The 27675-nt window shown below is 45.7% G+C and overlaps 1 long non-coding RNA gene across 1 annotated transcript in view; it reads left to right on the plus strand.

The window, feature by feature from the left end:
- Window positions 1–292: 292 nt before the first annotated feature.
- LOC143766908 (uncharacterized) overlaps window positions 293–27675 on the plus strand; it is a 58900-nt gene continuing 31517 nt past the window's right edge. The window contains exons 1-2 of the long non-coding RNA XR_013213662.1: window positions 293–1021; window positions 3502–3561. This is a non-coding gene — a long non-coding RNA (uncharacterized LOC143766908). The remainder of the gene's footprint in view (window positions 1022–3501; window positions 3562–27675) is intronic.

Raw genomic sequence — 27675 nt, forward strand, 5'->3', positions numbered from 1 at the left:
CACTTCATAGCCAACAACTCCCGATTGCCGACATCATAATTACGCTCCGCAGGCGAAAACTTTCTGGAGAAGAAGGCACACGGTTTCATCAAAGAACCATCAGAACTTCTCTGAGACAAAACGGCCCCTGCCCCAATCTCAGAAGCATCAACCTCAACCTGAAAAGGAAGAGAAACATCCCGCTGACGCAACACAGGGGCAGAAGTAAATTGATGCTTAAGCTTCTGAAAGGCCTCAACAGCCACAGAGGACCAATTCATCACATCAGCGCCTTTCTTCGTCAAATCGGTCAGGGGCTTAACCACACTGGAAAAGTTAGCAATGAAACGGCGATAAAAATTAGCAAAGCCCAAAAATTTCTGAAGGCTCTTCACAGATGTGGGCTGAATCCAATCATGGATGGCCTGGACCTTAACAGGATCCATTTCTATAGCCGAGGGAGAAAAAATGAAACCCAAAAAAGAAACCTTCTGAACTCCAAAATGGCACTTAGACCCCTTCACAAATAAAGTATTAGCACGAAGGATCTGAAATACCATCCTGACCTGTTTCACATGAGAATCCCAATCATCAGAAAAAATCAAAATATCATCCAAATAGGGGGGGCGTGTCCGGATGCTGAGCTGAGCAGAAGTGCGGTGAAGGAGCTCCTGCCATCTCCCAGCTATAAATAGCATATTATCACCCTGCATCACCGGGTTCCACAGTCAGCATGGGGCCCAGGAAACCTAGGACCATACAGCAGCCTGCGGTGGACCAGCCAGCACAGCGGACGGCTCTGGACGCTTTTCTGGGCCTTGAACAAGTCCAGGGAGATACACAGGTGCCATCTTTACAGAGACAGGGCAGTGAGGAGGAAGCCTCCTGGCAAGACGCTCTGCATCAGGACGGCACTCAGGAGACTGATGGCTGCAGAGAGGAGGAGGAGATCTCCCCCTCTACATTGGGGGATGAGCCTTACACAGAAGGAGCAGGACTTCATGGAGATCAGATAAGCACCGCTGCTGTCAGCAGCCACGAGGTGAGGGGGAGGGGTGGTGTTGGGCCCCCACTCCTTTACCCTTCATATCAGCCTACACAAACAAACAGCTCCTCATTACATCAGGAGGTCCATGGACAGAATAATACACAGGACACTGCCTATATCCAACCCCATCAGGGATACTACTCCTCTCATCATCCTGATTATTCAGTTAACTATCCTCTTAACTCACAGCCTGAAGGCAGCTGCAGGGGGCCTGCCCCTCCCTCTCAAGACTGGCAGTTTATTATGGCAACACTACAATCTAAAGGCCCCGTCTCACATAGCGAGATCGCTGCTGAGTCACAAGTTTTGTGACGCAACAGCGACCTCAGTAGCGATCTCGCTATGTGTGACACGTACCAGCGATCAGGCCCCTGCTGCGAGATCGCTGGTCGTGTCGGAATGGCCTGGACCTTTTTTTGGTCGTTGAGGTCCCGCTGACATCGCTGAATCGGTGTGTGTGACACCGATCCAGCGATGTCTTCACTGGTAACCAGGGTAAACATCGGGTTACTAAGCGCAGGGCCGCGCTTAGTAACCCGATGTTTACCCTGGTTACCAGCGTAAATGTAAAAAAAACCAAACAGTACATACTCACCATCTGTTGCCCGTCAGGTCCCTTGGCGTCTGCTTCCTGCTCTGACTGCCGCCGTAAAGTGAGAGCACAGCAGTGACGTCACCGCTGCGCTCTGCTCTCACTGTACGGCGGCACTCAGTCAGAGCAGGAAGCGGACGGCAAGGGACCTGACGGGCACCAGATGGTGAGTATGTAGTGTTTGTTTTTTTTGGTAACCAGGGTAAACATCGGGTTACTAAGCGCGGCCCTGCGCTTAGTAACCCGATGTTTACCCTGGTTACCCGGGTGCTGCAGGGGGACTTCGGCATCGTTGAAGACAGTTTCAACGATGCCGAAGTCGTTCCCCTGATCGTTGGTCGCTGGAGAGAGCTGTCTGTGACAGCTCCCCAGCGACCACACAGCGACAAAACAGCGACGCTGCAGCGATCAGCATCGTTGTCTGTATCGCTGCAGCGTCGCTGTGTGAGACGGGGCCTTAAAGAGGACTTTAAGATCCTCATTAGTGAGGTCAAAGACATGCAGGGCAGAAATAGCCAACGTGAGACGAGATTTACAACACTTAAATGGGAGGATTGAGGCCCTGGAAGAGGAACATGACTCCACAAGAAAACACATGACAGAAATTCACCAGCTAGTGTCCTCACAACAACAAGTGATGGAGGAAATGCAGTCCCACTTGGAGGATTTGGACAATAGGGGACGCAGATGCAACATACGTGTGAGAGGAGTGCCTGAGGTGGAGGTCTCTGAGTCTCCTGATCTGATCCTGCAGGACATCTTTAATAACATTCTGGGTGCACCTCCAACCAATATAACTAAGTTGGACAGAGCACACAGGGCAATACAGCCTAAGCACATGTCTACTCAACCCCGAGATATTATATGCTGTGTTCACGACTTTACTACTAAAGAATTGATCATGTCCAAAGCCAGGACCCGGATCCAGACCCCCTTATTTCGGGGAACAGAGGTTCAGCTCTTCCCTGATCTCTCCCGCATAACCCTGCAGAAGCGGAGACACCTCAGGCCCCTCTTGCTAATACTCCAGGAACACCAAATTAAGTATAGATGGGGGTTCCCATTTGCCCTGACAGCCAGGAAAAATGGAAAGTCCGCGACTCTGCGTACCTCTGCTGATGTGACGGTCTTCTGTACAACCCTGGAGATCCCAGCGGTCAACATTCCACCATGGGTCCTGCATGTACCTGGGGCTCCCCCTCCACCGGTGTGGACCAAGTTGGGGGGAGGAAGGCGCGGGGCGCGTGGGGGAGGTGGGGGGAGAGGCGGCCGCGCCCTGTCTTCCCCCCCGTACCCGTTGACTTGACTTTTAGTTTAGGCTTGTTTAGAACAGGCCGCATATTCTCTTTTTCTCTAAGCCTCCCTTACTGATTGGCCCCTCTTCTTTCTAGCATGTGACTGGAAATGGGACATCCAAACCCCACCTGGGGATGGACACAATGCTGCCTCTGTGTGTCTGGAGCCGCATCATTTACTGAAACAATTGAAGCAGGTCACCCGGGAAGGCAGGTGGCGGGGGCTTCGCCAAGGCCACTTCGGTTGCTTCCCAGTTACCTCTTTCTTTACATTGGAGGGGCGGCTGGCTGGAGATAGACTGGCTCTCTCAGATTCGGAGACTTCCACCTATCCTAGGTCTTCCCTGGGATTGATATTGAGACCGACTTTTCTACCACTCTGGCCCTCCGAGCCAAGAGTGGGTTTCCTCAGGGGATCCCTCTCCGGGTTAAACCCCGGGTATTGTTCTCAATTGTTTTTCTCTGTTTTTTCACTTTTTGGATATGTAATTTACTAACTGAGTGTCTATGTCTTCCCTTTTCCTTGTTGTTCTTACCCTACCCAACCATCCAAATTTTGTTTCCACCCTCGGTTCGATCCTTGACAGCCTTCATCTGGTGGACCAGCCTCGCTGAGACAACCTCTATGTTAACCTACACCTTCAAAGGTAACAGTCCCGACACCTGCACTACACTCCACTTAATGCAACTAAGATGACACGTATTGTATCTAATAACGTGCGGGGTCTTAATTCTCCCCGCAAGAGGAAATTGCTGTTACAGGAGCTGCGCTCTACTAGGGCAGACGTGGCTTTCATCCAAGAGACCCACTTTGACTCTACAGGCTCATTTAAGTTTGCAGCCCACTTATATCCCCAACAATATCTAGCAAGCATGAATACTAAGAAAGGGGGGGTTGCAATCCTGATTGCAAAAAATTGCCCTATACAAGTCACTGGAATTCACTTTGACCCTAAGGGACATTACGTGATCCTGGAGGCACAGGTGGGGGGCTCACCTCATATTCTCGCTAACGTTTATGCCCCGAACGAGGGACCCGATTCGCTTTCTGAGGGGGGTATTTTCACTCGTAAGGGGGCTTCCCCATGCGGCCACTATAGTAGGTGGAGATTTCAATCTTCCATTCTCTGAAACATTTGACAGGCTTTCTCTCGGGGGGCTCCCGCCCTCTGACTCTGTAAAGAAGCTGTCTTTGGGCTTCCAGAGGATTATAAGATCTGAGGTTCTCTTTGACGCATGGAGGGTGGCACACCCTGGAGAGAGGGCCTTTACCTTCTTTTCACACCCACACCAGACCCATACCAGGATCGATTACTTCTTTGTAAACTCTGCTATTCTTAAGAGGCTGGGGGGGGGTGGAACTGGGCTCCATTACTTGGTCGGATCATGCTCCTGTGATCATGGAACTTGAGGGAGCCCATTCTCGACCTAGATTTGGCCACTGGCGCTTAAATTAATCTTTACTCAAGGACCCCGAAGTCAGGGCCTCACTGCATAAGCAACTGGAGGAATTCTTCCAGCTCAATAGTGGGTCAGTCTCTTCCCTGGGAATTCTGTGGGAGGCAGGGCCTAGAGATCCGCGGGGGTCCAGAGGGCACATTTGACTTCTCAACTAAAGCTTCATGAGAGGACACTCGCTGAATCTCCCTCTCTGGCCGCTTTGAAAGAGGTGGTCAGACTAAGGGAAAAATTAAAAGATCTGGCGGTGGCGGGGGCGGAGAAGCTGCTAACTTTCTCTAGACAGAAATTCTATGAAAGGGGCAATAAGGCACACACCCTCCTGGCACGCCAGCTGAAGGAACGCTCCGCGGCTTCATGTCCTCAGGCCTTGCGGGACGCTGCAGGGGTGACGCATTATCACCCTGATGCCATAACTGATATTTTTTATAATTTCTACAAAAAATTGTACAATCTTGGTCCCCCATCGGCTGATGGATCCCAGGGTTCAGGGGCTGTTGAAGACTATCTTGCTACCTTAGACCTCCCCTCCCTACCTATTGAAGCGATTGAATCTCTAAATAGTGCAGTTTCCTCTGAAGAGGTAGAGGAGGTTTTGGAGTCCCTGCCCATGGGAAAATCACCTGGCCCTGATGGTCTGACGTACTTTTACTATAAGACATTCACCAAAATACTTCTCCCTCACTTGGCCTCATTATTTAACTCCTTCTTGCAAGATGAACCAATCCCGTCCACAATGCTACATTCCCACCTCATCCTCCTTCCAAAGCCGCCCAGGGACCCCTTGGACTGTGCAAACTATAGGCCAATAGCCCTTTTGAATACGGATTTGAAGGTGTTCACCAAGCTACTGGCCTCCAGACTTAATAAATGGCTACCCTCGATTATTCATAAAGACCAAGTAGGCTTTATTCCATGCCGTCAAGGCGGTGATAATACCAGGAGGGTTGTGGACTTGGTGGACATCTCGAACCGAAAGAAATTGCAAACACTAGTACTGAGCCTTGACGCCGAGAAGGCTTTCGATCGCCTCTCCTGGCCATTCCTTTTTAGTACGATGCGGGTCTTTGGCATCTCGGGCGGATTTTTGTCCGCGCTGAGATCCCTATACAACCACCCTACAGCAGCCATAAAACTCCCTCTCTGTACATCCAAACCATTCACTTTATCGAATGGCACCAGGCAGGGGTGCCCTTTGTCACACCTCCTGTTTGCCCTCTGCCTAGAGCCCCTGGCAGCGTCCATATGACGGGACCCTAATATTTCTGGGGTGATGGTTGGGAGTAAATCTTTTAAGATCGCACTATTTGCTGATGATGTCCTATTGATGCTCACTAATCTCCACGTGTCTCTTCCAAACCTCATGAGGGCTTTGAGGAGATATGGGGACTTATCTGGGTATAAAATCAATTCCAGCAAAACGGAGGCTATGCCGCTTAACATCCCCCCTGAGGTATAGGACCACCTACGCCTGAATTTTAAATTCAGGTGGAAACAGGATGCTGTGAAATATCTAGGGGTGAATATTACGTCCTCATATGGGATCCTCTACAAACTAAATTACCCCTCCCTCTTTAAAGAATCAAAAGCCCGCCTGACTAAATGGCAATCACTCCCTCTCTCGTGGATGGGTCGGATAGCAGCGGTAAAAAATGAGCCTTTTACCCAGATTGATCTACGCCTTTGAGACCCTCCCAGTTGGAGTTCCGGTCTCGGAATTGAAGTCCCTTCAGGTGGCTATTATTAGGTTCATATGGCAACAAAAGCGCCATAGAGTGGCTAAGGAGGTTCTCACAGCTCATAAGACCAGGGGAGGGCTTTCTGTGCCAAATATTCTTAATTACTACTGGGCTACTCACCTGAGGAGAATCCCCTGCTGGACATCCCTATGGGCCTACAGCAAGTGGAATGAAATAGAGAAATTATGGCTTGCCCCAATACACCCTAACTCTCTTTTATGGTCGCCAGCACAATGCAAGTCCTTTCCACCCCTTTTAGGCCCCATGCAGTTCACCCGTGACATTTGGAATACCTGCACATGGAGATTCGCCCTCATGTCACCTTGCTCCCCCCTGGTGTCCTTTATCTATCATCCACAGCTCCCAAGCAGTTTAGAGTCGCCTATGGTTCACCCTTGGCTTAAAGCGGGCCTATTTAGATTTGCAGATATTATAGACGGGGAGACCATGGAAATTCACTCCTTTGATTATCTTAAGCAACATTTCTCGATTTCCAACAGGGAATTCTTTCAATACCTACAAATCAGAGATTTTGCTAACTCCCTATATGGTAAAGCAGGAGCTTCGATCCCCACGGATTTCGAGAAAATTTGCAGGAGGGGTGTGAACACTAGGGGTCTGATCTCAGAAATTTATAACCTTTTATCGGATCCACGGGATGGGTCTGGTGAATCTTTTCTATACATGCGCAAGAGGGAGGCCGCCCTGGAGCGGCGTATTTCTCCCCGAGAGTGGTCTGTCATTTGGAGGAATGCCGCAAAATCGTCAGTGTGTACTCTCTATAGAGAAAATATCTATAAGATACTAATGCACTGGTACCACACATTAGCTATGTTGCCTCCAAGGCTCAAACCTATGTGAAACCCTCAAAAAGTAAAAGTAACCAAATGTCATTACAGTACGTAACAGCCTATAGTTTATTCAGTTGCACTTGTTCCTATGTGTCTTTATCCGCAGCTTCTCTGTTTTCATATATGATCAAATAGATCGTGTCTCTCAATTTGGTGCACTAATACCTTTCTGGTGCTCGAACCAACTTGGGACAATGTAGCGCCATGTTGTTGGAGTTATTCAGCTATGCTGTCCTCCTCTCTTATGTGGATTTGACCGCTGGTCTATCTTCTCCATGATGGATTTTCGTAACTAGACGTTTGTATTGTAATTTATAAGATTTACATATAGTATCTCATTATTCTTCAAACCATCCATCGCAACATTCTAATTGAATTTCTTTAATATATTTTCCGGTAATAATTATCTAGAATACAAATTATTTCACATGTTTATCATTTTTTAGGTTCCCGACTTCGATACCGTTTAGGATTAAGCCTATTTTTTCATTTCATGTGCCTTGACACATCTATAAACAATTACCATGGAGAACATAGACAACTCTCTAGGCCAATTATTTCACCAGGCTTCCGACTTCAATATCGTTTGGAATTTAACTTGTTCGTTTATCTAACTAGCAGTCCGGCACATTGTAACTCTTTTGATAAGTATCTTTGCATTTAACGAAATTCTGTACATTTTAAATGATAATTATTATTTCTTCTAAGAATTTCGTAATCATATATGTAATATTTTGTGTTCCTTCTTTCCATGTAGCCAAAGTACCGTATATGTTTTTTGTTTGTTTCTTGTTTTTTGTTTCTTGCTGCTAATTGTAGCCTGTATATACCGTCATGTGTCTCCACTTTGTCAGACAACCATTTTAATTAGTTGTAGCACCGGTGTGCCTACCGGATGTTAATATAAAAAGCATGAGACAAGCTGCACAATAGATATCATGATTAAGGGTGCGTTGTCACCAGAAACGCGTTGATATTGTTTTTATCTCCATTGTTGCTGATGTTTTTATCCTCCACCTGATACGAAGTGAATAAAGTACGAGTTTTTTTCACTACCTCGTTGAGCTGGATTTTCCTTTCAATTTTGCTCTCCTCACGCCTTGACACAGCGTTTCCGTGCTCCGAGCCTCCTGGGATATCGATTATGGTGAGCTGGACTTTTCTTTTCTCTATTTTGTATACCAGTGTCCCCGTGCTCCCCTAGATTTCCCTTAACCACTATTGTTAATGTCAAGAGAATTGATTATTTTAACATCAGCACAATAGACTTTGGCTTATAAAAATGGATGTGTCTGGAAGACAAAATAAAGCCGAAAAACTGTTTGCACTAACGGCAACGGAGGAAATCTCACCGCCCGGTAACAAAGAGGCATTGCTAGACAACCTGTTATCTTTAATGCTGAAAGAAAATTGCCTATGGTGGGATCTCAGCTCATTAAAAAACTATAAGGATAAAAATGTGATCCCGAGAGGGCTGAGATTAAAGAAAATTCCTAGTACTGTCTATTCAGACACGTTTGTCCAAGAATGGAACACAATTTTATCTGATTGCTCCTTGAAATTAATTGCACTAATCATTCACCATGAGGAAGACACCTTAATAAATTTACAAAAAGACATTGAAACTGCAACCAAAGACGTCAAGAATAAAATGACATCTGCCCAATTTGATGAGTTTTTAAACACCATTAACTCTAAAATCTCTAAAGCAGAGGAAAATATTATGGACATGAAAAAACGCAAACTGGACCGTGACTTATATGATTATGCTCATGAACAAGTCTATGATTGGGGTAGGTGGGATAAAATGACCCAATCCCAAAAATCAATTCTAAAACCCCAGAAACGCCGCACCCACAGAAATCGCATGCAAAGACAGGTTACATTCAGTTCATCAGAGTTGGATACGTCTACCGGAGTCACAGAGGATTCAAATTCGGAACCCTTTCAGAGATCAAAAAACTCCTACTTCAAGAAAAGCAAGCCTCCACCAATCAACAAAAAAAGGTTTACCAAAGAAAAGGAAGGAAACATCGATGCCAACAAAAATCCTCTGAGATATCATCTCAGATATCAACGTTAGGGCATTTCGATGTTATTAACCTTTCCTCTTTCTCCCTTACAAATGACCAAAAAGAACTCTTATCTCATGGACTGAACTTTGTACCTAGCTGTAACTTTGATCTTTTTCCCACCATCTGTGATGTGAATAGGTTTATTAGAAACATTGCGCTTAAATTGCATTTTAAGGATGATCCAACTGAGGTTGAAGGTAATACTTATGATTGTGACAATGCCTTTAAATCTTTTAACTTTGCCGATCAATTATCACTTATGTGTTTATTAGAACTACAGGACGACGGTCTTAGTCCGGGTGATAATCTAAATTCTCCAAAGAATCATATTAAGGTGCCTAATCCTCATTATTACCCTGTGCAAGCACGTAAACCTGTAATGGACAGGTTTCAAAACGTCATGGAAACACAGCTGAGAATTCTTTCTGAGGGCACTTGTGACGGACGCTTGCACAGTAATAATCTTAAACCCAATTTACAACAAGCATTACGAGAACTACGAGACAATGATGACCTTGTCATTAAAAATTCTGACAAAGGTGGTTCCATTGTCGTTATGGACAGGGACAATTATTGCATGGGTTGATAATATGTTATCGGATTCTGCTGTGTACAAACGTCTGTCTGTTAACCCCACCTCATTGATAAAAGATAAAATCTTTAGGCTTGTTGAGGAGGGCTTCAGTTTGGGTTTTTTCAACAAAAAAGAGAGTGATTATCTCAAAGTTTCCACTCCGGTTACTCCAGTAATGTATGCTCTACCCAAAACACAAAAATTTATATCCACCACCCATGAGACCAATCGTGTCGGGTATTGGGTCTCTGGGTGAGAGGCTGGGAGAGTGGCTAGATCTGCTCCTTCAGCCTCTCGTCCAGAGAACACCTGGCTATCTTAGGGACAGCACAGATGTCCTTAATGTCATGAAGGACTTTACATGGCAATCTTATTTCTCATGGATCACCTCAGACGTTGTCTCTTTGTACACGTCTATACCACATGAGATAGCACTTCATGCACTTAGATTTCATATGGAAAAATACAGTGACTTCTCTTCAGATCTCCAATCCTATGTGATAGAAGTAACTTATTTTCTTATTACCACAAATTTTTTTTGTTTTAATCAAACATATCACATGCAAATTAGCGGCGTCTCAATGGGGGCTAAATACTCGCCATCTCTTGCTAATTTGGTGATGAGCTGGTGGGAGGAATCTTATATCTATAACACTGAGAACCCATTTATGGACTACATATTTTGGTATGGTAGATACATCGATGATATCATCATGATTTGGAATTTCGATGTATCTACCGTACAGGACTTAATTGATTACTTCAATAGCAACCCTTTGAATCTCAGCTTCACTGCTCGTCAGGAACACATGTGCATAGAGTTCCTGGACCTAAAACTCAAAGGCGTATGTGATATCCCTGTGGTTACATCAACCTTCAGAAAAATCACAGCAGGAAATACAATATTGCGGGCAAATAGTCATCATCCTAAACATACAATAAAAAGTATACCTGTAGGTGAAATGGTCAGAGCCAAACGTAATTGCAGCACACAGGAGGATTACTCCAAAGAGGTTGAGGACATTAAAGAAAGACTCACACAGAGAGGATATAGCAAATGGTATTTACAAAGAGCAGAAAAAAATAGTTGAAAAAAACCACGCTTCAAACCTAAACAGAATAAAATTGCATGCTCCACTAATCCCATTACTGTGGTCTTCCAATATAGTAATCAGTTTGCCTCAATTAGTAAATTAATTAGAAATAACTTAACTATTTTGAGGGAAGATCCTGACATAGCTGCTATACTAAAATACGGATGCAGAATTGTGTCAAGAAAAGCACCATCTTTAGGTCATAGCCTATCACCCAGCTCCATAAATACATCTCATGCCCAGCCCTCCAATTGGCTCAGTACCAAAGGCTTCCACAAATGTGGTGTTTCAGCCTGTAAAATTTGTAAATTCACACAAAGATGTCTTGATTTCACGGACGCAAATGATCAGAAAACGTATAAAATAAAAACATTCCTGAATTGCAATACCAATAATGTAGTCTACATTATGGAATGCACAATCTGCCATCTCAAGTATGTCGGGAGCACTATACGCCCACTTAAAACAAGAATCCGTGAACATATCTATGACGTGGAAAATGTCAACACCCATAGAAATATTTCACAAGTTTCACAACATTTCATTAATCAACATCAATCTAATCTTGAGTCACTAAAGGTCTATGCAATTGAAAAAACACACAGACCGTTTAGAGAAGGGGACACTGAGGTGATTCTCAGAAATAGAGAGACTTGGTGGATTTTTAAACTGGGAACTAGAACACCGCATGGCCTTAACAAAAGAAAGGACATCATGCTTTTTTATTAGCAATGTTGCCTCCAAGGCTCAAACCTATGTGAAACCCTCAAAAAGTAAAAGTAACCAAATGTCATTACAGTACATAACAGCCTATAGTTTATTCAGTTGCACTTGTTCCTATGTGTCTTTATCCGCAGCTTCTCTGTTTTCATATATGATCAAATAGATCGTGTCTCTCAATTTGGTGCACTAATACCTTTCTGGTGCTCGAACCAACTTGGGACAATGTAGCGCCATGTTGTTGGAGTTATTCAGCTATGCTGTCCTCCTCTCTTATGTGGATTTGACCGCTGGTCTATTTTCTCCATGATGGATTTTCGTAACTAGACGTTTGTATTGTAATTCATAAGATTTACATATAGTATCTCATTATTCTTCAAACCATCCATCGCAACATTCTAATTGAATTTCTTTAATATATTTTCCGGTAATAATTATCTAGAATACAAATTATTTCACATGTTTATCATTTTTTAGGTTCCCGACTTCGATACCATTTGGGATTAAGCCTATTTTTTCATTTCATGTGCCTTGACACATCTATAAACAATTACCATGGAGAACATAGACAACTCTCTAGGCCAGTGATGGGCAACCTTTTGAGCTTGGTGTGTCAAAATTCGCCAAAAAACCGAGCATAACTTGGGTGGTGTGTCACCTTGATAAAAAACCATAATTTTGCGACATGTATAGTTTAAATAACAAATATGTATAATTAGAATTAACTTACCTGCTTAGTGACTTCTTTGTTCATCTGTCAGTTGGTTTCTTTTGTTGGTCTTGCTATTATTTAACTTGTGTGGGGTGCCGTGAACTAAGATAAGTGAGGGGGAGGGGGAATTCTTCCAGTGATGGCGAACCTGTGGCACTCCAGCTGTTGCAAAACTACAATTCCCATCATGTCTTCACAGCCAAAGCCTTTGCTTTGAATGGCCAGCCATGATGGGAATTGTAGTTTTGCAACAGCTGGACTGCCACAGGTTCGCCATCACTGCCTCCCTCTCACTTATCTCAGTAATGGCCAATGACACCCCACAGTTCACTGGATGATGGTTGCTGTAGTAGTCACAGGGCCTCCAGACAGCAATCACAGGGCCTGCAGACAGCAATCACAGGGCCTGCAGACAGCAATCACAGGGCCTGCAGACAGCAATCACAGGGCCTCCAGACAGCAATCACAGGGCCTCCAGACAGCAATCACAGGGCCTCCAGACAGCAATCACAGGGCCTCCAGACAGCAATCACAGGGCCTCCAGACAGCGATCTCCTCAGGCCTCAGAAGTGCAGCCTGGGACTTCTGGCCGGCGCAGCAGGGAGCAGCGCAATGCCGCCCAAACAACACAGATCCGACGCAGAGGCCTGAGACTTCCGGGAGCTGCGCCTGGCCTACCGGAAGTCCCAGGCCTAGACGCTCTGCACCGGAGCTCTGTTGTTTGGACCCACAGACCTCCTGCATGGCATCCGATCCGATAAAAAATCGGATCGGATGCCATTGTTTAGCATTCCGATACCGCAAGTATCGGGTATCGGCCGATATTTGCTGTATCGGAATTCCGATACCGAGATCCGATACTTTTGTGGTATCGGGTATCGGTATCGAAACAACATTAATGTGTAAAATAAAGAATTAAAATAAAAAATATTGCTATACTCACCTCTCCGACGCAGCCTGGACCTCACCGAGGGAACCGGCAGCGTTGTTTGCTTAAAAATCGCGCTTTTCCTTCCTTACGTGAAGTCCCGGCTTGTGATTGGTCGCGTGCCGCCCATGTGGCCGCGACGCGACCAATCACAGCAAGCCGTGACGTAATTTTAGGTCCTTCAGGATTTTAAAATCACGTTCTGGCTTGTGATTGGTCGCGTCGCGGTCACATGGGCGACGCGACCAATCACAAGCCGGGACGTCACGGGAGGCAGGACAAGCGCGCATTTTAAAAGCCGGGACTTCACGTAAGGAAGGAAAAGCGCGATTTTTAAGCAAACAACGCTGCCTGTTCCCTCGGTGAGGTCAAGGCTGCGTCGGAGAGGTGAGTATAGCTATATTTTTTATTTTAATTCTTTATTTTACACATTAATATGGTTCCCAGGGCCTGAAGGAGAGTTTCCTCTCCTTCAGACCCTGGGAAAGAAGCAATTTCTATGGGGCCGCGGCCGGCGTGTCACTGAAAATGACTACGCGTGTCAGCACTGACACGCGTGTCATAGGTTCGCCATCACTGCTCTAGGCCAATTATTTCACCAGGCTTCCGACTTCAATATCGTTTGGAATTTAACTTGTTCGTTTATCTCACTAGCAGTCCGGCACATTGTAACTCTTTTGATAAGTATCTTTGCATTTAACGAAATTCTGTACACTTTAAATGATAATTATTATTTCTTCTAAGAATTTCGTAATCATATATGTAATATTTTGTGTTCCTTCTTTCCATATAGCCAAAGTATATGTTTTTTGTTTGTTTCTTTTTTTTTGTTTCTTGCCGCTAATTGTAGCCTGTATATACCGTCCTGTGTCTCCACTTTGTCAGACAACCATTTTAATTAGTTGTAGCACCGGTGTGCCTACCGGATGTTAATATAAAAAGCATGAGACAAGCTGCACAATAGATATCATGATTAAGGGTGCGTTGTCACCAGAAACGCGTTGATATTGTTTTTATCTCCATTGTTGCTGATGTTTTTATCCTCCACCTGATACGAAGTGAATAAAGTACGAGTTTTTTTCACTACCTCGTTGAGCTGGATTTTCCTTTCAATTTTGCTCTCCTCATGCCTTGACACAGCGTTTCCGTGCTCCGAGCCTCCAGGGATATCGATTATGGTGAGCTGGACTTTTCTTTTTTCTACTGGTACCACACTCCAGAGTTTCTGCATGGACTGAATCCCTCTGTCCCTCCCTCCTGTTGGAGATCTGGAGGAAGCACTGGGTCCCTCATGCACATATTCTGGTCATGCCCCAAAATTGTGCCTTTTTGGGGTCAAGCTAAGTCCCTCATTGACAAGGTATTGCATACAGATATAGAACTAAACCTGCTGGTGCTTCTCTTGGATCACGGGGCGCCGGGTATGGGCAAACTCTCCAATAGATTATTGCAACATATCCTTACGGCGGCCAGATGCCTGATTGCGCGTTTTTGGAGGCAGCCGAGTCCCCCTTCGCTTCAGATCCTCATTAGACGGATCATGGATGTCAGAAGGATGGAACACCTTATAGCCTTACTAAATGACTCGGTGGTGCGCTTCCAGGCAATATGGTCCCCGTGGGATTATTATGCAGCGGGATCCGACCTGTAGTGCGGCTGAGTTCGAATTTGATTAGTTGATTTAACTGAGGTTTTTCCCCCTTTTTTTTTTTTCTTCCCCACCCCTCCTTCTACTCCTTACTGTCTTGTCTTGTCTTTGTCATTTAGGTTTTTGTAAAATTAAGGTTACTTATAGCCTTACATCGTTTATATTGTTTATTATTGATGCACACTATACAGAAACTAAATACTTGTACGACCCTGTTTTGTTATACCATGTTTAATAAAATAAAAATTTTATGGTTAAAAAAAAAAAAAAAATATCATCCAAATATACAATCATGAATTTATCAAGATAATTCAGGAAGATATCATGCATGAAGGACTGAAACAAAGATGGAGCATTAGAGAGCCCAAATGGCATCACAAGGTATTCAAAATGGCCTTCGGGCTTATTAAATGCTGTTTTCCATTCGTCACCCTGTTTAATACAAACAAGATTATACGCCCCTCGAAGGTCAATCTTAGTAAACCAACTAGCCCCCTTAATCCGAGCAAACAAATCAGAAAGCAAAGGTAAAGGGTATTGGAATTTGACCGTGATCTTATTAAGAAGGCGATAATCAATACAGGGTCTCAGGGAGCCATCCTTCTTGGCAACAAAAAAGACTCCCTTCTCCAAAGACTCCTTAACATAACTCCGCATAGCGGCATGCTCTGGCACAGACAGATTGAAAAGTCGGCCCTTAGGGAACTTACAGCCAGGAATCAAGTTAATAGCACAATCGCAGTCCCTATGAGGAGGAAGGGCACTGGACTTGGGCTCATCAAATACATCCTGGAAATCCGACAAAAACTCAGGAACTTCAGAAGAGGGGGCAGAGGAAATTGACATTAAAGGAACATCACTATGTACCCCTTGACAACCCAAATAGTCACAGACATAGATTTCCAATCCAGCACCAGATTATGTACCTGTAACCATGGAAAACACAGCACAACAACATCATGCAAATTATGCAACACCAGAAAACGACAATCTTCCTGATGTGCTGGAGCCATGTACATGGTCAACTGTGTCCAGTACTGAGGTTTATTCTTGGCCAATGGTGTAGCATCAATGCCCCTTAAGGGAATAGAGCTCTGCAAAGGCTGCAAGGAAAAACCACAGTGTCTGGCGAACTCTAAGTCCATTAAGTTCAGGGCAGAGCCTGAATCCACAAATGCCATGACAGAAAAGGATGACAATGAGCAAATCAGGGTAACAGACAAGAGAAATTTAGGCTGTACAGTACTAATGGTAACGGACCTAGCGACCCTCTTAGTACGCTTAGGGCAATCAGAAATAACATGAACAGAATCACCACAGTAGAAACACAGCCTATTCTGACGTCTGAATTCCTGCCGTTCTGCTCTAGTCAAAATCCTATCACATTGCATAGGCTCAGGACTCTGCTCAGAGGACACTGCCATATGGTGCACAACCTTACGCTCGCGCAGGCGCCGATCAATCTGAATGGCTAGAGACATTGATTCGCTCAAACCAGCAGGTGTGGGAAACCCCACCATAACATCTTTAAGGGCTTCAGAAAGACCCTTTCTGAAAATTGCTGCAAGGGCATACTCATTCCATTTAGTGAGCACAGACCACTTTCTAAATTTCTGGCAGTATACTTCTGCCGCTTCCTGACCCTGACACAGAGCCAGCAAGGTTTTTTCTGCCTGATCCACAGAATTAGGTTCGTCATGCAGCAATCCGAGCGCTTGAAAAAATGCGTCTACATTAAGCAATGCCGGATCCCCTGACTCAAGGGAGAATGCCCAATCCTGAGGGTCTCCGCGCAGCAGAGAGATGACAATTTTCACCTGCTGAATGGGGTCACCAGAGGAACCGTGTCTCAAAGCAAAAAACAATCTGCAGTTATTTTTAAAATTTAAAAACTTGCATCTGTCCCAAAAAAACAAATCAGGAGTAGGAATTGTAGGCTCTAAAGCCGGAGTCTGAGTAACATAATCTTGGATACTCTGTACCCTTGCAGCAAGTTGATCTACACGAGAGAACAAACCCTGAACAACCATGTCAGCGCCAAAATCCTGAACCACCCAGAGATTAAGGGGGAAAAAAAGACAAAACAGGCTGCAGAGAAAAAAAAATAGCTCAGAGCTTTTTTTTCCCCTCTTTTGAGATGCATTCAGCACATTGTGGGCCAGCTGTACTGTTATGACTTGGTGGTTAAGGAGCAACATGGACGAGCTCTGGGGAGGTGGTATCTGTTATGACCGCAGTTCCTGATCCTAACACAACACTAGAAGTAGCCGTGGAATGTTCCTGTCACTCCCTAGACATCTCGTTACAGCCGGAGAACTAACTACCCCTAAAGATGGAAACAGAAAGCTATCTTCCCTCAGAGAACATTCCCCAAAGGAAAGACAGCCCCCCACAAATATTGACTGTGAGTGGAGAGGGAAATGACATACACAGAATGAAATCAGGATTTTAGCAAAGGAGGCCACTTCTACCTAGATAGACAGAACAGGAAAGTATACTGTGCGGTCAGTATTAAAAGCTAGAAAATGCACTGCAGAGTTTACAGAAAAAACTCCACACCTGACTAACGGTGTGGAGGGCAAATCTGCTTCCCCAGAGGTTCCAGCTAAACTGAATATATCATACTGACAAGCTGGACTAGAGAAAACATATAGTGAGCTGAACGATTAAGTCCACAGCAAGTGGACAACAAACGAACAAGCAAGGACTTATCTGTGCTGAACTGGACAGACTATCAGAGAAATCCAAGAGAGATCTGAATCCAACCAAGAAACATTGACAGCTGGCAATGGCTGCAGACCAGAGCCAGGTTAAATAGCAGAACAGGAGAGACGATCAGTGGAAGCAGCTGCTAATGCTCAATCCAAGAAGCAGCAGTTCCACTTAAAACCACCGGAGGGAGCCCAAGGGCAGAATTCACAAAAGTGCCATTTACAACCACCGGAGGGAGCCCAAGAACGGAATTCGCAACAGGGCACCTCCCACCGGCAGCGACACTTTTGCGTACTATGAGGGGCCCTGTGCCAGTGACGTCGCCAACGAGTATGCCCCCCCACCTGATGAAGGAACCTGCACTTTCATCTGCACCTTCCTCTTTGTCCCCATGTAAGGTGGTATAGTATGCGGGAAGGGGAACTGTTGTGAACTGTGTTTCTGGGCTCCCTCTTGTGGTCACAAGCGTTAGTGTATAGTCAGGTCTCTTTGCAGGTTTGGGCCTTCAGCTGTTTCGTTAAGCTGTGGGTGTTTCCTATTTAACTCTCCTGGAGACTCAGTCTCTTGCCTGTTATCGATGTGTTCAGTCCAAATCTGATTCCTTCTGATTCCTGCCATCTGTCTCTAGCAAGAGAAGCTAAGTTTTTGTTTGCTACTTTTGATCATCTGCATTTATAATGTTTTTAGTCCAGCTTGCCAAAATGTGATTTCCTAGCTTGCTGGTAGCTCTAGGGGGCTGATATTCTCCCCTCACACCGTTAGTTGGTGCGGGGGTTCTCGAATACTCAGCGTGGATATTTTACAGGGTTTTCTGCTGACCTCATAGTCCACTTCCTATTTTCTGCTATCTAGTAGTAGTGGGCCTCATTTTGCTGAATCTGATTTCATCTCTATGTTTGTGCTTTCCTCTTACCTCACCGTTATTATTTGTTGGGGGCTTTCTATATCTTTGGGGTTAATTTCTCTAGAGGCAAGAGAGGTCTTATTTTCTCTCTAGGGCAGTCAGTTTCTCGGGCTGGCTCGAGACGTCTAGGAATTTTAGGCACATTCACCGGCTACCTCTAGTGTGTGCGGTTAGGATCAGGTATGCGGTCAGCCCAGTTACCACCTCCCTAGAGCTGGGTCTTTGTTTTGCAAACTTAGCTGGTATTTAGTGATCCTCATCCACTAAGGATCATAACAGTATAACAGGCCAAAAAGAAATGTTTAATGCATCGCAGAAGCGGGATTAAAAAGAAGCTCTGAGTACATTTTTTTTTCTGCAGTCTGTCTAGCTTCTTTTATCCCCTTATACTCTGAGTGGCTTGAAGCTCTGCTGCAGACATGAATGTTCAGATTCTGACTTCTAGTGTGGATCAGCTTGCTGCTAGGCTGCAAAGCATTCAGGATTTTGTTGTCCATAGCTCTATGTCTGAACCAAAGATACCTATTCCTGAGCTGTTTTTTGGAGATAGATCTAAGTTCCTGAATTTTAGGAATAATTGCAAATTGTTTCTGTCTTTGAGATCTCGTACCTCTGGTGATTCCGCTCAGCAAGTTAAGATTGTTATCTCCTTTTTGCGTGGCGACCCTCAAGATTGGGCCTTCTCTTTGGCGCCAGGAGATCCTGCATTGGTGAATGTTGATGCGTTTTTTCTGGCCCTTGGATTGCTTTATGAGGAGCCTAATCTTGAAAATCAGGCAGAAAAGGCGTTGCTAGCTATCTCTCAGGGTCGGGATGAAGTTGAGGTTTATTGCCAGAAATTTCGGAAATGGTCAGTGCTTACTCAATGGAATGAGTGTGCCCTGGCCGCAAATTTCAGAGAGGGTCTTTCTGAAGCCATTAAGAATGTGATGGTGGGGTTTCCCATCCCTACAAGTCTGAGTGATTCAATGGCCTTGGCCATTCAGATTGATCGGCGTTTGCGGGAGCGCAAATCTGCTAATCCCTTGGTGGTGCTGTCTGAACAGACATCTGACTCTATGCAATGTGACAGAATTCTGACCAGAGCCGAACGGCAAAATCATAGACGTCAAAATGGGTTGTGCTTTTATTGTGGTGATTCTACACATGTTATCTCAGCATGCTCTAAACGCTTAAATAAAGTCATTAAACCTGTCACCATTAGTACTTTGCAACCTAAATTTATTTGGTCTGTGACTTTGATTTGTTCTTTGTCATCCTACTCGGTTAGGGCTTTTGTGGATTCGGGTGCTGCCCTGAATCTGATGGATTTGTCGTTTGCCAGGCGCTGTGGTTTTGTCCTGGAGCCTTTGGAATTTCCTATTCCTCTGAGAGGAATTGATGCTACGCCATTGGCTGAGAATAAGCCTCAGTATTGGACGCAAGTGACTATGTGCATGACTCCTGTACATCAGGAGGTGATTCGTTTTCTAGTGCTGCATAATTTGCATGATGTGGTCGTTTTGGGTCTGCCATGGCTATATGCCCATAATCCAGTTTTAGATTGGAAAGCTATGACTGTGTCAAGTTGGGGTTGTCAGGGGATTCATGGCGATACTCCGTTGGTGTCCATTGCTTCTTCTACTCCTTCTGAGATCCCTGAGTTTTTGTCGGACTACCAGGATGTATTTAGTGAGCCCAGGTCCAGTGCCCTTCCTCCTCATAGGGACTGTGATTGTGCTATAAATTTGATTCCTGGTAGTAAGTTTCCTAAGGGACGACGCTTTAATTTATCTGAACCAGAGCATGCCGCGATGCGGAGTTATATAAAGGAGTCTTTGGAGAAGGGACATATTCGCCCATCTTCTTCCCCTCTTGGTGCAGGTTTTTTTTTTGTGGCCAAGAAAGACGGGTCTTTGAGACCTTGTATAGATTATCGTCTCCTGAATAAGATCACGGTCAAATTTCAGTATCCTTTGCCATTATTGTCTGATTTGTTTGCTCGGATTAAGGGTGCCAGTTGGTTCACCAAGATAGATCTTCGTGGTGCGTATAACCTTGTGCGCATTAAGCAGGGAGATGAATGGAAAACAGCATTTAATACGTCTGAAGGCCATTTTGAGTACTTGGTGATGCCTTTTGGACTCTCTAATGCTCTTTCTGTGTTTCAGTCCTTCATGCATGACATTTTTCGGAAATATCTGGATAAATTTATGATTGTTTATCTGGATGACATCTTGGTTTTTTCTGATGATTGGGATTCCCATGTGAAGCAGGTCAGGATGGTGTTTCAGGTCCTGCGTGATAATGCTCTATTTGTGGAGGGCTCAAAATGTCTCTTCGGAGTACATAAGGTTTCTTTTTTGGGTTTTATTTTTTCTCCTTCTACTGTGGAGATGGACCCAGTCAAGGTCCGGGCCATTCATGACTGGACTCAGCCCACTTCTATTAAGAGTCTTCAGAAGTTCTTGGGCTTTGCTAATTTTTACCGTCGTTTTATCGCTAATTTTTCTGGCGTAGTTAAACCTTTGACGGATATGACCAAGAAAGGTTCTGATGTCACTAATTTGTCTCCTGCGGCCGTGGAGGCCTTTCGGGAGCTGAAGCGCCGGTTTTCTTCAGCGCCAGTCTTGTGTCAGCCAGATATCTCTCTTCCCTTTCAGGTTGAAGTTTATGCTTCTGAGATTGGAGCAGGGGATGTTTTGTCGCAGAGAAGCTCTGAGGGCTCTGTGATGAAGCCATGTGCTTTCTTTTCAAGAAAATTTTCGCCTGCTGAGCGGAACTATGATGTTGGTAATCGGGAGCTGTTGGCTATGAAGTGGGCATTTGAGGAGTGGCGACATTGGCTTGAGGGAGTAAACATCGTGTGGTGGTCTTGACTGATCACAAGAATCTGATTTATCTCGAGTCTGCCAAGCGCCTAAATCCTAGACAGGCTCGTTGGTCGTTGTTTTTCTCTCATTTTGACTTCGTGGTCTCATACCTGCCTGGTTCAAAGAACGTGAAAGCTGATGCGCTTTCTAGGAGTTTTGTGCCTGACTCTCTGGGAGTCTCAGAGCCGGCTGGTATCCTCAGAGAGGGAGTGATTTTGTCGGCAATTTCCCCAGATTTGCGACGTGCTGCAGAGATTTCAGGCTGATAGACCTGATCGTTGCCCACCAGAGAGACTGTTTGTCCCTGATAGATGGACCAGCAGAGTTATTTCCGAGGTTCATTCTTCGGTGTTGGCAGGGCATCCGGGAATTTTTGGTACCAGAGATTTGGTGGCTAGATCCTTCTGGTGGCCTTCCTTGTCGCGGGATGTGCGTTCCTTTGTGCAATCCTGTGGGATTTGTGCTTGGGCTAAGCCCTGCTGTTCTCATGCCAGCGGTTTGCTTTTGCCTTTGCCTGTCCCTAAGAGGCCTTGGACGCACATTTCCATGGATTTTATTTCGGATCTGCCAGTGTCTCAGAAGATGTCTGTCATCTGGGTGGTGTGTGACCGTTTTTCCAAGATGGTCAATTTGGTGCCCTTGCCTAAGTTGCCTTCCTCCTCCGATTTGGTTTCTTTATTCTTTCAGAATGTGGTTCGGTTGCATGGCATCCCTGAGAATATTGTGTCTGACAGAGGATCCCAGTTTGTGTCCAGATTCTGGCGATCCTTTGGTGCTAAGATGGGCATTGATTTGTCTTTTTCATCGGCTTTTCATCCTCAGGCGAACCGCCAAACCGAGCGAACTAATCAGACGTTGGAAACTTACTTGAGATGTTTTGTTTCTGCGGATCAGGATGATTGGGTGACTTTTTTGCCATTGGCCGAGTTTGCCCTTAATAATCGGGCTAGTTCTGCTACTTTGGTTTCGCCCTTTTTCTGCAATTCTGGTTTTCATCCTCGTTTTTCCTCGGGTCAGGTTGAGCCTTCTGACTGTCCTGGGGTGGATTCTGTGGTGGATAGGTTGCAGCATATTTGGAACCATGTGGTGGACAATTTGAAGTTGTCTCAGGAGAAGGCTCAGCGTTTTGCCAACCGCCGCCGCGGTGTGGGTCCCCGACTTCTTGTTGGGGATTTGGTGTGGTTATCTTCTCGGTATGTTCCATTGAAGGTCTCCTCTCCTAAATTCAAGCCTCGCTTATAAGATTTTGGAAATCCTTAACCCCGTGTATTTTCGTTTGGACCTTCCATCTTCGTTTGCCATTCATAATGTGTTCCATAGGTCTTTGTTGCGGCGGTACGTGGTGTCCTGCTGTTGAGCCTCCTGCTCCGGTGTTGGTTGAGGGCGAGTTGGAGTACGTGGTGGAGAAGATCTTGGATTCTCGTATCTCCAGACGGAGGCTTCAGTATTTGGTTAAGTGGAAGGGTTATGGTCAGGAGGATAATTCCTGGGTTGTCGCCTTTGATGTTCATGCGGCCGATTTGGTTCTTGCCTTTTACACAGCTCATCCTGATCGCCCTGGGGGCCTTGGTGAGGGTTCGGTGACCCCTCCTCAAGGGGGGGGTACTGTTGTGAACTGTGATTCTGGGCTCCCTCTTGTGGTCACAAGCGGTAGTGTATAGTCAGGTCTCTTTGCAGGTTTGGGCCTTCAGCTGTTTCGTTAAGCTGTGGGTGTTTCCTATTTAACTCTCCTGGAGACTCAGTCTCTTGCCTGTTATCGATGTGTTCAGTCCAAATCTGATTCCTTCTGATTCCTGCCATCTGTCTCTAGCAAGAGAAGCTAAGTTTTTGTTTGCTACTTTTGATCATCTGCATTTATAATGTTTTTAGTCCAGCTTGCCAAAATGTGATTTCCTAGCTTGCTGGTAGCTCTAGGGGGCTGATATTCTCCCCTCACACCGTTAGTTGGTGCGGGGGTTCTCGAATACTCAGCGTGGATATTTTACAGGGTTTTCTGCTGACCGCATAGTCCACTTTCTATTTTCTGCTATCTAGTAGTAGTGGGCCTCATTTTGCTGAATCTGATTTCATCTCTATGTTTGCGCTTTCCTCTTACCTCACCGTTATTATTTGTTGGGGGCTTTCTATATCTTTGGGGTTAATTTCTCTAGAGGCAAGAGAGGTCTTATTTTCTCTCTAGGGCAGTCAGTTTCTCAGGCTGGCTCGAGACATCTAGGAATTTTAGGCACGTTCACCGGCTACCTCTAGTGTGTGCGGTTAGGATCAGGTATGCGGTCAGCCCAGTTACCACCTCCCTAGAGCTGGGTCTTTGTTTTGCAAACTTAGCTGGTATTTAGTGATCCTCATCCACTAAGGATCATAACAGGGAACCTGACTTTCAGCAGGGTCAGATTCTGGCTGTGTAGCATGCAAGGGGAATGTAGTGGTCTGGGTCAATGTACCATAAGACTCATCTAGCACTGGCTGGGCAATGGCTTGGATGAGGAGGAAACACAGATATAGGCCCAAATAATAAAGTGGGCTAAATGCAGTTCAAAACTGCTAGCAGGACTAACCAGGCGGCCTAGCTTGTTTCCGCGGGGGACAGTTGTAATGTGTGGCGTAACAGAGAGACAGACAGAGGCCTAAAATTAAAAAAGGGTGACTTCATGCAGTTCAAAACTGCTAGCAGGACTAACCAGGCGGCACTGCTTTGTTCAGTGGAGGAGAACAGCAAGGAACGGCAGACACCGTTAGTAGGCCCCAACCAAAGAAGTAGGGCAACTGCAGTGTTACATTAAACAACTACTTAATGAGAGATTGAAGGTTGAAACTCAGACAAGGAAACCTGGAGGAGAACACCAAGGAGGAGGAGAACACCAAGGAGGAGGGGAACACCAAGGAGCGGCAGACACCGTTACTAGGCCCCAACCAAAGTAGTAGGGCAACTGCAGTGTTACATTAAACAACTACTTAATGAGAGCTTGAAGGTTGAAGCTCAGACAAGGAAACCTGGAGGAGAACACCAAGGAGGAGGAGAACATCAAGGAGCGGCAGCCAGACACCGTTACTAGGCCACAACCAAAGTAGTAGGGCAACTGCAGTGTTACATTTAACAACTACTTAATGAGAGCCTGAAGGTTGAAGCTCAGGTTTTTCAGTGGAGGACAGCGTGATTGAGTGGCGCAGACAGACAAAGGTATTATGTGTTAACTAAAAAAGTTGGCTCTATGCAGTTTTAAATTGGTTACAGGGGTACACAGGCAGCATTGGTGTGGTCAGCGGAGGACAATTGGAAGGAGGGACCGCAGACAGACTTCCTAGGCCTAAAGTAATAAAATAGGCTCTATGCAGCGTAAATTTGGCTACAGGGGTACACAGGCAGCATTGCTGTGCTCAGCGGAGGACAATTCGAAGGAGGGACCGCAGACAGTAAGTACTCCCAAAAACTAAATAGATGTCAATGTCTCCCCCCCCAAAAAAAAAAGGGGGGCATTCTTCGGAACAGGGTTGGGCTCCTATGCTGACTTTCAGACATTGTAATTTGGCACAAATTTACTGTTGTAAAAGTAGGACAGGGCCCCTGCCTATTTTAAATAGCATCATACATGTCAACAAATTGTTATTGTCAGTGCCAGGCATTGAAGGATTTCAGCGCATAGACTAAACAGTGGTGGAGCAGTGAGGGATAATTTTGCAAGTGGTAGAGCACTGTTTGACCTGGGGGGGGGAAACTCTCTCCTGGCCGGCGGTACAAGCCCAGGGCCACTCATGTTACAACGGTGTGTCTGACGTTGGCCACCACCGCCAGAGACACTTCATTGTACTATGAGGGACCCAGTGCCAGTGCCGTCGACCAAAAGTGGGCACACCCACCTCTTCAGACAAACGGCACTCTGACGGGTGCTTGCGCCAAGTGGCGAGACCACGGCCCCGTGGGGGGAGTTAGGCCATTTAGGGAGGTGTAAACATGTCGTATGCTGCACAAACAGCAGCTGCAAATTAAGAGATTGGAACAGTCAGTAACACCAGTCCCAAAGCAAGACCTTTTTACAGGAAAGCTAGGTGTCAGCCGGGAAAGGTGGGGCAAAATAATTTGAAATCCATGAGTGGTTCATTTTAATGAAGGTTAGATCATCAACATTTTGGGTAGCCAGACGAGTCCTTTTTTCGGTCAGTATTGAACCAGCAGCACTGAATACTCTTTCTGATAGCACACTAGCTGCTGGGCAAGCAAGCTCCTGCAATGCAATGCATATTCAGCCAATTCAGGCCAGGTGTCTATTTTTGATGCCCAGTAATCAAAGGGGAATGACGGTTGAGGGAGAACATCAGTAATGGAGGAAAAATAGTTAGTAACTAGTGTTGAGCATTCCGATACCGCAAGTATCGGGTATCGGCCGATACTTAGCGGTATCGGAATTCCGATACCGAGATCCGATACTTGCCGCGTATCGTATACCGGAATCGGAAGTTCCCAGGATTCAAACCACACAAATTTGCACAAAATCAGCCAATGAGAATGATTCCAAGTGTGGGCACATCCTGTTCAGCATGGAGGGCCTGAAACTACTGGCAAGGCTGTGATTGGCTGCTGAAATGATGTCATGATGCAGTTTAAAAGTCGCTGGCGCCATTTTGCGCTCACTCTGCTGTGAATTCAGTTAGTGACAGGACGCTGTTTGCTGACTGAGGGCCAGTTTAGAGATAGCGATTTGCTTCATTGTTCTTTTCCAAGGCTAATTTAGCAACCGCTGTGTTCACCTACTAATCACCTTGCTTTTGCCTTGCAGCGCTGTTTTCACAGCGATCTGCAAGGTCTGTGTGTGTGTGTGAGTGCAGCCCACTCTCTAGTCTGTGTGCAGCCATAGGCCATCCATAGCTGGTTGTATTCAGTTTAGGGAGGGTGGTTCATTGCCTCATACTGTTCTTTTTTTTTTTTTTCAAGTAGTGTAGTCTGCTGCTCATTTTTTCTAATAATTTCTATTAGTGTCTTTCCACCCGTATCCAGCTAACTTGTGGAAAAACACTACATAGGATAATGTAGAGGAGGGTTTTTGGGCCTTGCAGTGCCGTTTACGGCTGTCTGCACGGTCTCCGTGTGACTGCAGCTCGCCGTGTAGTCTGTGAGCAGCCATAGCCTGGTTGTATCCAGCTCAGGGTTCTTCACTGCGTCATACCGTAAAATCAATTTTCCTTTTGTTTTAAGTAGTGCAGGCTGCTGCACATTTTTTCCAAAAATTCCTATTAGTGTCTTTCCACCCGTATCCAGCTAACTTGTGGAAAAACACTACATAGGATAACGTAGAGGAGGGTTTTTGGGCCTTGCAGCGCCGTTTACAGCTGTCTGCACGGTCTCCGTGTGACTGCAGCTCGCCCTGTTGTCAGTTCAGCCCCCAAAAAATAAATAAATAATAAAGTTCACCAAACACACCACTTTACATTTGTGTAGGCCACATTAGCTAATATTAAAGTCTAGTCCACACTTTAGAAAATTAGTGTTTCTTATACCTGTTAGGAGCTGTTCAGGAATAAGCACACAAAGCAGTTAGTACTTTTCTGCTTATCTTTATCAGTCAACCAAGATGAAGAAGGCAGGGAGTAAGGCACGTGGGCGCGAAGCAGGGAGAGGATGTGGGGATTCTGTGCCTGCTGCGGGCACCGGTGACTCATCAGCACCCAGTTTCACCAGGAAACAGTCCTTCATGCGCAGCTTTGTCGCAGAGCACCGTACACCGCTGCTGCGTGAAGAACAAATTGAAGCCGTTGTCGGATGGATGGCAGCTAACGCATCGACTTCAATTAGTGCCACATCCTCTCAGACACAGAGCACTGGAGAGCAGCCATCTGTCTCTTCACCACCTGCCAAATTGCCCAGGCAGACAGAGAGCCCAGGACAGGAGCCGTCTCTACTTCTGTTCTCTGAATCTCTTGGCTTGGAAACAGGGGGCCAGCCAAGCAGCATTGGAGAAATGGAAGAAGAGGCAGGGTGCAGTGATGCCCAACCGCTTTTTCTCTCTTCCTCTGAAGAGGCGGGTGGGCCAGTGCCTCCAGTCACCACATCGCAGGACGCATCCGCTGATGACACTCAGGTGCCACTTTCTGGTGCGTGCTCTGCTGCTGAGACTACCCAGGAGGAGCAGTTGGTGGCAGAGGGTAGTGTGTCATGATTCCCAATGGCAGGGACATGGGCAAAAACAGGACTAGCTCTAGGAAGATGGAATCTAAGCTGACCGCGATGCTGAACCTAACGCACAACTACCAGTGGCCGGGGAACGTACCTGCGTTTTATCCCTAGACGTCTCGCACCAGCCGGAGATCTAGCTACCCCTAATAGAGGAAACACAGACCTGACTTGCCTCCAGAGAAAACCCCAAAGTAATAGTAGCCCCCAACATATAATGACGGTTAGTTAAGAAGAAAACACATACGCAGTATGAATACAGGTTCAGCAAAGAGAGGCCCACTAACTAGATATCAGAAAATACAAAAGTGGACTTCGCGGTCAACTCAAA

Source organism: Ranitomeya variabilis, chromosome 4 (genome assembly GCF_051348905.1).
Source record: "Ranitomeya variabilis isolate aRanVar5 chromosome 4, aRanVar5.hap1, whole genome shotgun sequence".
Classification (NCBI taxonomy): Eukaryota; Metazoa; Chordata; class Amphibia; order Anura; family Dendrobatidae; genus Ranitomeya; species Ranitomeya variabilis.